At 40.0% G+C, this 10,379-nt stretch overlaps 1 pseudogene; it reads right to left on the reverse strand.

Moving 5' to 3' along the window:
* Window positions 1–8,659: 8,659 nt before the first annotated feature.
* LOC118010753 lies at window positions 8,660–10,016 on the reverse strand (annotated as a pseudogene).
* Between the last annotated feature and the right edge of the window lie 363 nt (window positions 10,017–10,379).

Raw genomic sequence — 10,379 nt, forward strand, 5'->3', positions numbered from 1 at the left:
ATATAAAATCAATACACAGAAATTAGGTGTAAACAATGAGACAGAAGAAAGAGAAATTAAGGAATCGATCCCATTTACAGTTGCACCAAAAACCATAAAATATTTAGAAATAAGCCTAACCAAAGAGGTAAAAGATCTGTACTCTAAAAACTACAGAACACTTATGGAAGAAATTGAGGAAGACACAAAGAAATGGAAAAACATTCCATACTCATGGATTGGAAGAACAAATATTGTTAAAATGACTATGCTACCCAGAGCAATCTACACATCCAATACAATCTCTATCAAAATACCATTGACATTTTTCACAGAGCTGGAACAAATAATCTTAAACTTTGTATGGAACCAGAAAAGACCCCGCATAGCCAGAGGAATGTTGAAAAAGAAAAGCAAAGCTGGTGGCATCACAATTCCGGACTTCGAGCTCTATTACAAAGCTGTCATCATCAAGACAGTATGGTACTGGCACAAAAACAGACACATTGGTCAATGGAACAGAATAGAGAGCCCAGAAATGGACCCTCAACTCTATGGTCAAGTAATCTTCGACAAAGCAGGAAAGAATATCCAATGGAAAACAGACAGTCTCTTCAACAAATGGTGTTGAGAAAATTGGATATCCACATGCAGAAGAATGAAACTGGGCCACTTTCTTATTATATCATACACAAAAATAAACTCAAAATGGATGAAAGACCTAAATGTGAGACAGGAATCCATCAAATCCTAGAGGACAATGCAGGTAACAACCTCTTTGACCTTGGCCGCAGCAACTTCTTGCTAGACAGGTCTCCAAAGGCAAGAGAAACAAAAGCAAAAATGAACTATTGGGACTTCATCAGGATAAAAACTTTTGCACAGCAAAGGAAACAGTCAACAAAACTAGAAGTCAACCTACAGAATGGGACAAGATATTCGCAAATGACGTATCAGATAAAGGCCTAGTATGCAAAATCAAACTCAACACCCAAAAAACAAATAATCCAATCAAGAAATGGGCAGAAGACATAAACAGACATTTCTCCACAGTGCTTGGCATATAACAGTCAATGAATGTTACCATCATCATCATCATTACCATTATAATATTATGAGTCTTCTCATATTTTATCATGAGTATTTGACATTTACTACTCAAAACTGTTGTGGCTTTAGGGGACCACAAAACCAAGGGCTGTGGTTGAAAACATGGGGTGGGCGCTGGTATGAGAATTATTCTATCCATAGGGCAGAAACCATGAATTACTTTTATGGGGTTGCCCAATTAAATGCTGACACCAGTGCAGTGGATTTTGGAAAGCTTCCTGGATTCTGGACAACCTAGGACACAGACAGAGTTGAGTAGGGGAAGGCAGTCCATCTGAAATTTTAAATTTTGGCACTGAGGATCAGCTCTGCACATACACTACTACTACCCTTTTATACAGACAAAAGGCTGAGTATAATTCCTTACATGTAATGGTTTTAACAACTAACCAATCAAGCAAGACAGAGGGGAAGAAAAGTGGTAGAAGTAGTAAATGAAGTCAAGGCCATCATCACCACTTTAGGTTCTGACCATAAGATATAAAGTTTTTTGGTGACCACATAGGATAGACAAAGAAAGAGAGGGAGCTGGAACCCAGGACAAAGTCTGTTCACTAGGACAGTGCAGGAAGGGTACTCAGGGTGGATGGTACTTGAAAATCAGCTAGGTCATCATGAAGTAGGTCTGTTTACATGCAGCAGAGGCCCTAAACCTTGGACTGAGATCTGATCCTGGGGGAAAATTTGAACAAAAGCCAGAGTTGCTGGGAGGATCACTCTAAGAATGAAAGGAGTATTTGAATGATTATCCAATTTAGTGACAGAAGGATCTTGAAGGTGTGATTAGAACATGTGGAATTGTTTGCAGGGAGAAAGGAATTCAAGTCAAAGAGAATAAGGTAGGCAAAGCAGTGGAGTTGAAAAAGCATAGAGAGGCTGAAATGTCAGGGTAGAGTAGGTCAGTGATGTGGGTCAAGGCTGGAAAGTTAAGTTGTGAATGGTTTTGAACACCAAGCTGAGAGTTTTAGGATTAATTCAAAATAGGAAACTGTTCAAAGTTTTGGCATAGAAGCACAACATGCTTAGAGCTATGCCTTAGAAAAGATTAATTTGTTAGCAAATCAGAGGGTAGGCTTCAAAGGTGTTAACCTGGAGACAGAAAAACTAGTTAAGAGACAATTGCTACCGTCTGGACAGAAGAGAAATTGGGACTAAACTGAGGTTGTGGCAGTGGGGATGGACATGAAAACCAAAGCCAAAGCATTCAAGTAAGTCTGACGGAGAATGGCATCTGATGGTCTCCAAGACAGAAGAGACAGGAGCAGATTTGGCGGGTCTGTGCTGTGGGGAAGAAATGGGCAAGATTTCTATGTGAGAGCTTGGCCTATGTGAGAGCCTGGCCGAGAGCTTACCATTGAGTCTTAAACACTTGCTTAGTAAAAATTCTCTCATAGGTAGAATCAATTTTAAAAAGAAAATTAAAAAAGCTGCCCACTTTTGCTTCTTTGGATCCTCTGCCAATTTGAAATAATTCCAATTATTTACTTAGATTTAAAAAAAACATACCACCACATTCCGGTTTCACGGTTGTGGAATAGAGACACTTTTAGACCCAAATTTTGAAAAAGACCTGATTTTCAGGACAGCCAAATGCAACTAAAGACAGAGACTGGAGTAAGTTCAATTTTGCTGTATTTTTGAGGCCACCGAAGTTCAGAGCAACCAAAGTGAATTGAGAGGAACCAAGAAAGCCAAATAAAACAGTTAAGAGTTGAGCATCAAGAAAAACTTCATGACCATGCTTAAATTGGAGCCTTTAGTTAGGAGGCACTACAGGCAAAATTGCAAGTAGCCTTGAGCCTTTTTAGAAATAGCTAGTGTTTAAAATCATACTCATCTAACATCCTTATGTAAGACTTCTTATCTTGAGAAAGCTTAGGAAATGCTGGCCTCAAATTCTCCCTTGCATCTTTTTAGCATAAGTTAGATACATTGGAAAGCAAAGACATGCAGCCTGGGTACTGGGAACAATTTCTTGCACAGCTGGAGAGAAATATGGTTCATGAAATTCACACAAAACCTCCTTTCGGGTAAATGTCTTATCTCAGTTTGGTTGAGAACTTTTTGAACTGTTCGAGTGTCACTTTTGTTCCTATTTCCCCAAATCAAATACTCTCTTTGGGGCAAGAGACTCAAGGTCTGACAGAGTTATAAGAAAGGCCATTAGGCAAGAGACTAATTTTAGACCCCAAAACACCTCCAGACTGAAAGTGGGGGGGTGGAAAACCATTTACCATGTTAATGGACACCAAAAGAAAGCTGGGTGGCAATCCTTATATCAGACAAATTAGATTTTAAACCAGAGACTATAATAAGAGATGAGGAAGGACACTATATCATACTTAAAGGGTCTATCCAACAAGAAGATCTAACAATTGTAAATATCTATGCCCCTAACATGGGAGCAGCCAATTATATAAGCCAATTAATAACAAAAGCAAAGAAACACATTGACAATACAATAATAGTAGGGGACTTTAACACCCCCCTCACTGAAATGGACAGATCATCTAAGCAAAAGATCCACAAGGAAATAAAGACTTTAAATCACACACTGGACCAAATGGACTTGACAGATATATTCAGAACATTCCACCCCAAAGCAACAGAATACACATTCTTCTCTAGTGCCCATGGAACATTCTCCAGAATAGATCACATCCTAGGTCACAAATCAGGTCTCAACCAATACCAAAAGATTGGGATCATTCCCTGCATATTTTCAGACCACAGTACTTAGAAACTAGAACTCAATCACAAGAGGAAAGTCGGAAAGAACTCAAATACATGGAGGCTAAAGAGCATCCTACTAAAGAATGAATGAGTCAACCAGGAAATTAAAGAAGAATTTTAAAAATTCATGGAAACAAATGAAAATGAAAACACAACTGTTCAAAACCTTTGGGATGCAGCACAGGCAGTCTTAAGAGGAATGTATATAGCAATACAAGCCTTTCTCAAGAAACAAGAAAGGTCTCAAATACACAACCTAGCCCTACACCTAAAGGAGCTGGAGGAAGAACAACAAATAAAGCCTAAGCCCAGCAGGAGAAGAGAAATAATAAAGATCACAGCAGAAATCAATGAAATAGAAACCAAAAGAACAGTAGAACAGATCAATGAAACTAGGAGCTGGTTCTTTGAAAGAATTAATAAGATTGATAAACCCCTGGCCAGACTTATCAAAAAGAAAAGAGAAATGACCCAAATAAATAAAATCATGAATGAAAGAGGAGAGATCACAACCAACACCAAAGAAATACAAACAATTATAAGAACATATTATGAGCAACTATATGCCAGCAAATTAGATAATCTGGAAGAAATGGATGCATTCCTAGAAATGTATCAACTACCAAAACTGAACCAGGAAGAAATAGAGAACCTGAGCTGACCTATAACCACTAAGGAAATTGAAGTAGTCATCAAAAATCTCCCAACAAACAGATGGCTTCCCAGGGGAATTCTACCAAACATTTAAAGAAGAATTAATACCTATTCTTCTGAAACTGTTCCAAAAATAGAAATGGAAGGAAAACTTCCAAACTCGTTTTATGAGGCCACCATTACCTTGATCCCAAAACCAGACAAAGACCCCATCAAAAAGGAGAATTACAGACCAATATCCTTGATGAACATGAATGCAAAAATTCTCACCAAAATACTAGCCAATAGGATCCCACAGTACATTAAAAAGATTATTCACCACGACCAAGTGGGATTTATCCCTGGGTGCAAGGTTGGTTCAACATCCACAAATCAATCAATGTGATACAATACATTAATAAAAGAAAGAACAAGAACCATATGGTCCTCTCAATAGATGCAGAAAAAGGATTTGACAAAGTACAACATCCTTTCTTGATCAAAACTCTTCAGAGTATAGGGATAGAGGGTACATACCTCAAGATCACAAAAGCCATCTATAAAAAACCCACAGCAAATATCATTCTCAATGGGGAAAAACTGAGAGCTTTCCCCCTAAGGTCAGGAACACGGCAGGGATGTCCACCATCTCCACTGCTATTCAACAAAGTATTAGAAGTCCTAGCCACAGCAATCAGACATCAGAAAGATATAAAAAGCATCTGAATCGACAAAGAAGAAGTCAAACTCTCATTCTTTGCAGATGATATGATACTTTATGTGGAAAACCCAAAAGACTCCACCCCAAAACTGCTAGAACTCATACAAGAATTCAGTAAAGTGGCAGGATATAAAATCAATGCACAGAAATCAGTGGCATTCCTATACACCAACAACAAGACAGAAGAAAGAGAAATTAAGGAGTCAATCCCATTTCAATTGCACCCAAAACCATAAGATACCTAGGAATAAATCTAACCAAAGAGGCAAAGAATCTGTACTCAGAGAACTATAAAATACTCATGAAAGAAATTGAGGAAGACACAAAGAAATGGAAAAACATTCCATGCTCATGGATTGGAAGAACAAATGTTGTGAAGATGTCAAAGCTACCTAGAGCAATCTACACATTTAAAGCAATCCCTATCAAAATACCATCAACTTTTTTCAAAGAAATGGAACATATAATCCTAAAATTTGTATGGAACCAGAAAAGACCCTGAATAGCCAAAGGAATGCTGAAAAAGGAAAGCAAAGCTGGTGGCATCACCATTCCGGACTTCAAGCTCTATTACAAAGCTGTCATCATCAAGACAGTATGGTACTGGCACAAAAACAGACACATAGATCAATGGAACAGAATAGAGAGCCCAGAAATGGACCCTCAACTCTATGGTCAAGTAATCTTTGACAAAGCAGGAAAGAACATCCAATGGAAAACAGTCTCTTCAACAAATCGTGTTGGGAAAATTGGACAGCCACATGCAGAAGAATGAAACTGGACCATTTCCTTACACCACACACAAAAATAGACTCAAAATGGTTGAAAGACCTCATTGTGAGACAGAAATCCATCAAAATCCTAAAGGAGAACACAGGCAGCAACCTCTTTGACCCCAGCCGCAGCAACTTCTTCCCAGAAACATCACCAAAGGCAAGGGAAACAAGGGCAAAAATGAACTATTGGGACTTCATCAAGATAAAAAGCTTTTGCACAGCAAAAGTGCTAGTATCCAAAATCTATAAAGAACTTAGTAAACTTAACACCCAAAGAACAAATGATCCAATCAAGAAATGGGCAGAAGACATGAACAGACATTTTTCCAAAGAAGACATCCAAATGGCCAACAGACACATGAAAAAGTGCTCAACATCGCTCGGCATCAGGGAAATCCAAATCAAAACCTCAGTGAGATACCACCTCACAGCAGTCAGAATGGCTAAAATTAACGAGTCAGGAAACGACAGATGCTGACAGGAATGTGGAGAAAGGGGAATCCTCCTACGCTGTTGGTGGGAATGCAAGTTGGTGCAGCTACTCTGGAAAACAGTATGGAGGTTCCTCAAAAAGTTGAAAATAGAGCTACCATATGACCCAGCAATTGTACTACTGGGTATTTACCCCAAAGATAGAAATGTAGGGATCCAAAGGGGTACATGCACCCCAATGTTTATAGCAGCAATGTCCACAATAGCCAAACTATGGAAAGAGCCAAAATGTCCATCAACAGATGAATGGATAAAGAAGATGTGGTATATATATACAATGGAATATTATGCAGCCATCAAAAGGAATGAGATCTTGACATTTGCAATGACGTGGATAGAGCTGGAGGGTATTATGGTGAGCAAAATAAGTCAATCAGAGAAAGACATGTATCATATGACCTCACTGATATGAGGAATTTTTAATCTCAGGAAACAAACTGAGGGTTGCTGGAGTGGTGGGGGGTGGGAGGGATGGGGTGGCTGGGTGATAGACATTGGGGAGGGTCTGTGCTATGGTGAGTGCTGTGAATTGTGTAAGACTGTTGAATCACAGACCTGTACCTCTGAAACAAATAATACATTATATGTTAAAAAATAAAAGAAGGGGCACCTGGGTGGCTCAGTCGTTAAGCGTCTGCCTTCGGCTCGGGTCATGATTCCGGGGTCCTGGGATCGAGCCCCACATTGGGCTCCCTGCTCGGTGGGGAGCCTGCTTCTCCCTCTCCCATTCCCCCTGCTTGTGTTCCCTCTCTCGATGTCTCTCTCTGTGTCAAATAAATAAAATCTTAAAAAATAAAAAAAATTAAAAAAATAAAAGAAGATAGTAGGAAGGGAAAAATGAAGGGGGGGAATTGGAGGGGGAGACGGAACAATGAGAGACTATGGACTCTGAGAAACAAACTGAGGGTTCTAGAGGGGAGGGGGGTGGGGGGATGGGTTAGCCTGGTGGTGGGTATTAAAGAGGGCACGTACTGCACGGAGCACTGGGTGTTATATGCAAGCAATGAATTATGGAACACTACATCAAAAACTAATGATGTAACGTATAGTGATTAACATAACATAATAAAATAAAAAAAAAGAAAGGCCATTAGGTTTGGACCTACTCAACACTACTGGAAGATCTGCAATTAGCCTGCTGAGACTGTGATTATCTAATGTGAACATAAGCCGAGCAAATAATTTTGGCTTCCTAAATTCCACTTGGATGGACCAATCTATCTGAGGTGATTGCCTACACTGATCAAATAGACCAGGGACTCCTAGTTCCTCTTTCATGATCTTATGGAGGGGCTATTTGACAAAGTCAGATCTAGCTAGTGGGTTCCAATTAGTAGGGTCTCAAGGGAGCATAGCAAGAGCCTGTGTTGCGATGATCTTCAGGAATGACAAGGTGATTGAAGAAGCTTGGGCCTGTGTCTTCGCTTATGGTGGCAGAAAGTTGTTCTCAAACATACTGGTGAAGCCCAATAACCAGTCCTGCTAGGATCTGGTGATTTTGCCACCTTTTAGATGAGCCACAGTGGATGGTTTTAGGGAAAGGTGATGGGCCTGGTCTCAGATATCACCGTGGATCAAGTGAATCCTAAGTTTGTTGCCAGTCATTTCCTGGAAAGCAATAACCATATAGGTTGTGACTAGCAAATTATCACCGGCTGAACTAGGGTGACCATTGTCTGGATTTGCATAGGATAGAGGGGATTCCCAGAAAGTGGGACTTTCAGTGCTAAAACTAGGACTGTCTGGGGCAAACTGGGGTGCTCTAAAACTGGTCACTCTAATCTTAAGCATTCACGAAGTCCAAGCAAATTAAAGTATAATCTTTAGCATTCACTAAATGAGGCAACATAGCATTATAGTTACAAATACACACGATGCATTAGACATACCTGATTTCAAAGCTGGTTCTACCACTTATTACCTATATGACTGAAGGTCAATTAACTTCTCTGATGCTTAAAGTCATCATATATAGAATATATACATACACACACACAGACATGTATATATAGTATTAGAATATTTAGAATATATATAATATTAGAATATATATTTATATACACACACACACACACACACACATATATATAGTATTAGAACCTACTTCAAAGGGTAGATGTGATGATTAAATAAACAAAAAATACTGTGTCAATCTCAATGCCTGGCACATAGCAAGTGCTCAGTGCTTGTTAGAAATTATGTAAATCAGCTCTGATTAGGTTGGAGGAGGGATGTCGCACTTGTGGAGGGCGGAGGTGGGATGATGGTGTATAGAGGCCTGTCAAAGGCTCCAAACAGCATCCCCATCCGTCACTGACACCTTCAAGTACTATTGGATCTGCTTGATTATCTGTCCCAAGTGGCACAGCAGTGCCTGGACTTGTGGCAGACCCTTTTCTTGTTCTGGGCTCCCCCTCAAAAAGGCAGCTTTCGGGGTCACTCAATAATAGGCTAGCATAACACATCCAAATGGGGGAATATGTTGCCTTCAAAATCCAGGAATGATTTCCCACAGGGAGTTGTGACTCTCTTGGTTGTAGAAGGTGCCAGAGGCAACAACTTATCTTTTGCTTTAAAAGGGATATTTCAGCATGCCCCATACCACTGGATCCCTAGAAATTTCACTAAAGTAGAAGGTCCCTGAATTTCTGTTAGATGTATTTCTTACCCTCTGATAGGCAAATGGCATACTAATAAGGCTAGTGTAGTTGCTACTTCTTGTTTATTAAGTACAATCAGCCTAATGTCATCAATGTAATGGACCCGTGTGATAATTTGTGCAAGTTGATCAAGATCCCTATGAACTAAATTATGACATAGGTCTTGGAGAGTTGATATACCCCTGAGGTAAGACAGTGAAGGTGTATTGCTGCCCTCGCCAGCTAAAACTGCTTCTGGTAAAAGACATTTGTCAAATAATTGCTGCATACCAAGCACCAGAGGACATGTGCATTTGCTCAAGCAAGGAAACCATATCTGGTAGAGCAGGTGCAAATTAGAGTCACCGCCTGGTGAAGCGTAAGACAATCCACTGCCATTCTCAAAGATCCATCTGTCTTCTGCATAAACCAAATAGGAGAGTTGAATTGGGGATGTGGTGGGAATCACCACCTCTGCATCTTTCAAAACCTTGATAGTGGCACTAATCTCCACCATTTCTACAGGAATGCAGTATTGCTTTTGATTTACTATTTTTCTAAAACTCTCTACCAGCAGTTCTAATGACTTCCGCTTGGCCTTTCCTACTATAATAGCTCTCACTCCACCAGTCAGGGAATCAATGTGGAGATTCTGCCAGCTGCTTAGTAAGTTCATTCTAATTAGGCATTCTGGAACTGGGGAAATAACCACGGAATGAATAACCCACTGGACCCACTATGAGATGGACTGGAGCTACAACTCCATTGATCACCTGACCTCCATGAGCCCCTACTCTGACTGGTAGGCCACAGTGATGTTTTGGGTCTCCTGGAATTAGTGACAGTTCAGAGCCAATATCTGGTAGTCCCCGAAAGATTGAATTATTTCCATTCCTCAATGAACAATTACCCTGGTAAAAGGCCATGGGTCCCTTTGAGGCAGGCTGAGAGAAAGACTAACAGTATACATTTTCAGTAGTGTACCAGGGTCCTTCCTCAAGGGGACCCAGCCTCCCTTTCATTCAAGGGGTTCTGGGTCTCTAAACTGGTTCAAGTCCGGGAATTGATTGAGGGGCTATGGCTTTCGTTATTATGATTCAGGTTAGACTTTCGTTCACTTGACCTACAACTCTGCTTATACAGATCAAGTAAGAATTTAGTAGACTTCTTATCTATTTCACTTCTAAGAACACCATGATCAATTAGTCAGTACCAGAGGACTACATGAGCCAGACTATTTTAATATTTTATTCATTTATTTGACAGAGAGAGACTCAGTGAGAGAGGGAACACAAG

This window comes from Mirounga leonina, unplaced genomic scaffold (assembly GCF_011800145.1).
Source record: "Mirounga leonina isolate KUSES-001 unplaced genomic scaffold, KU_Mleo_1.0 Mir_101664, whole genome shotgun sequence".
NCBI classification, from domain to species: Eukaryota; Metazoa; Chordata; class Mammalia; order Carnivora; family Phocidae; genus Mirounga; species Mirounga leonina.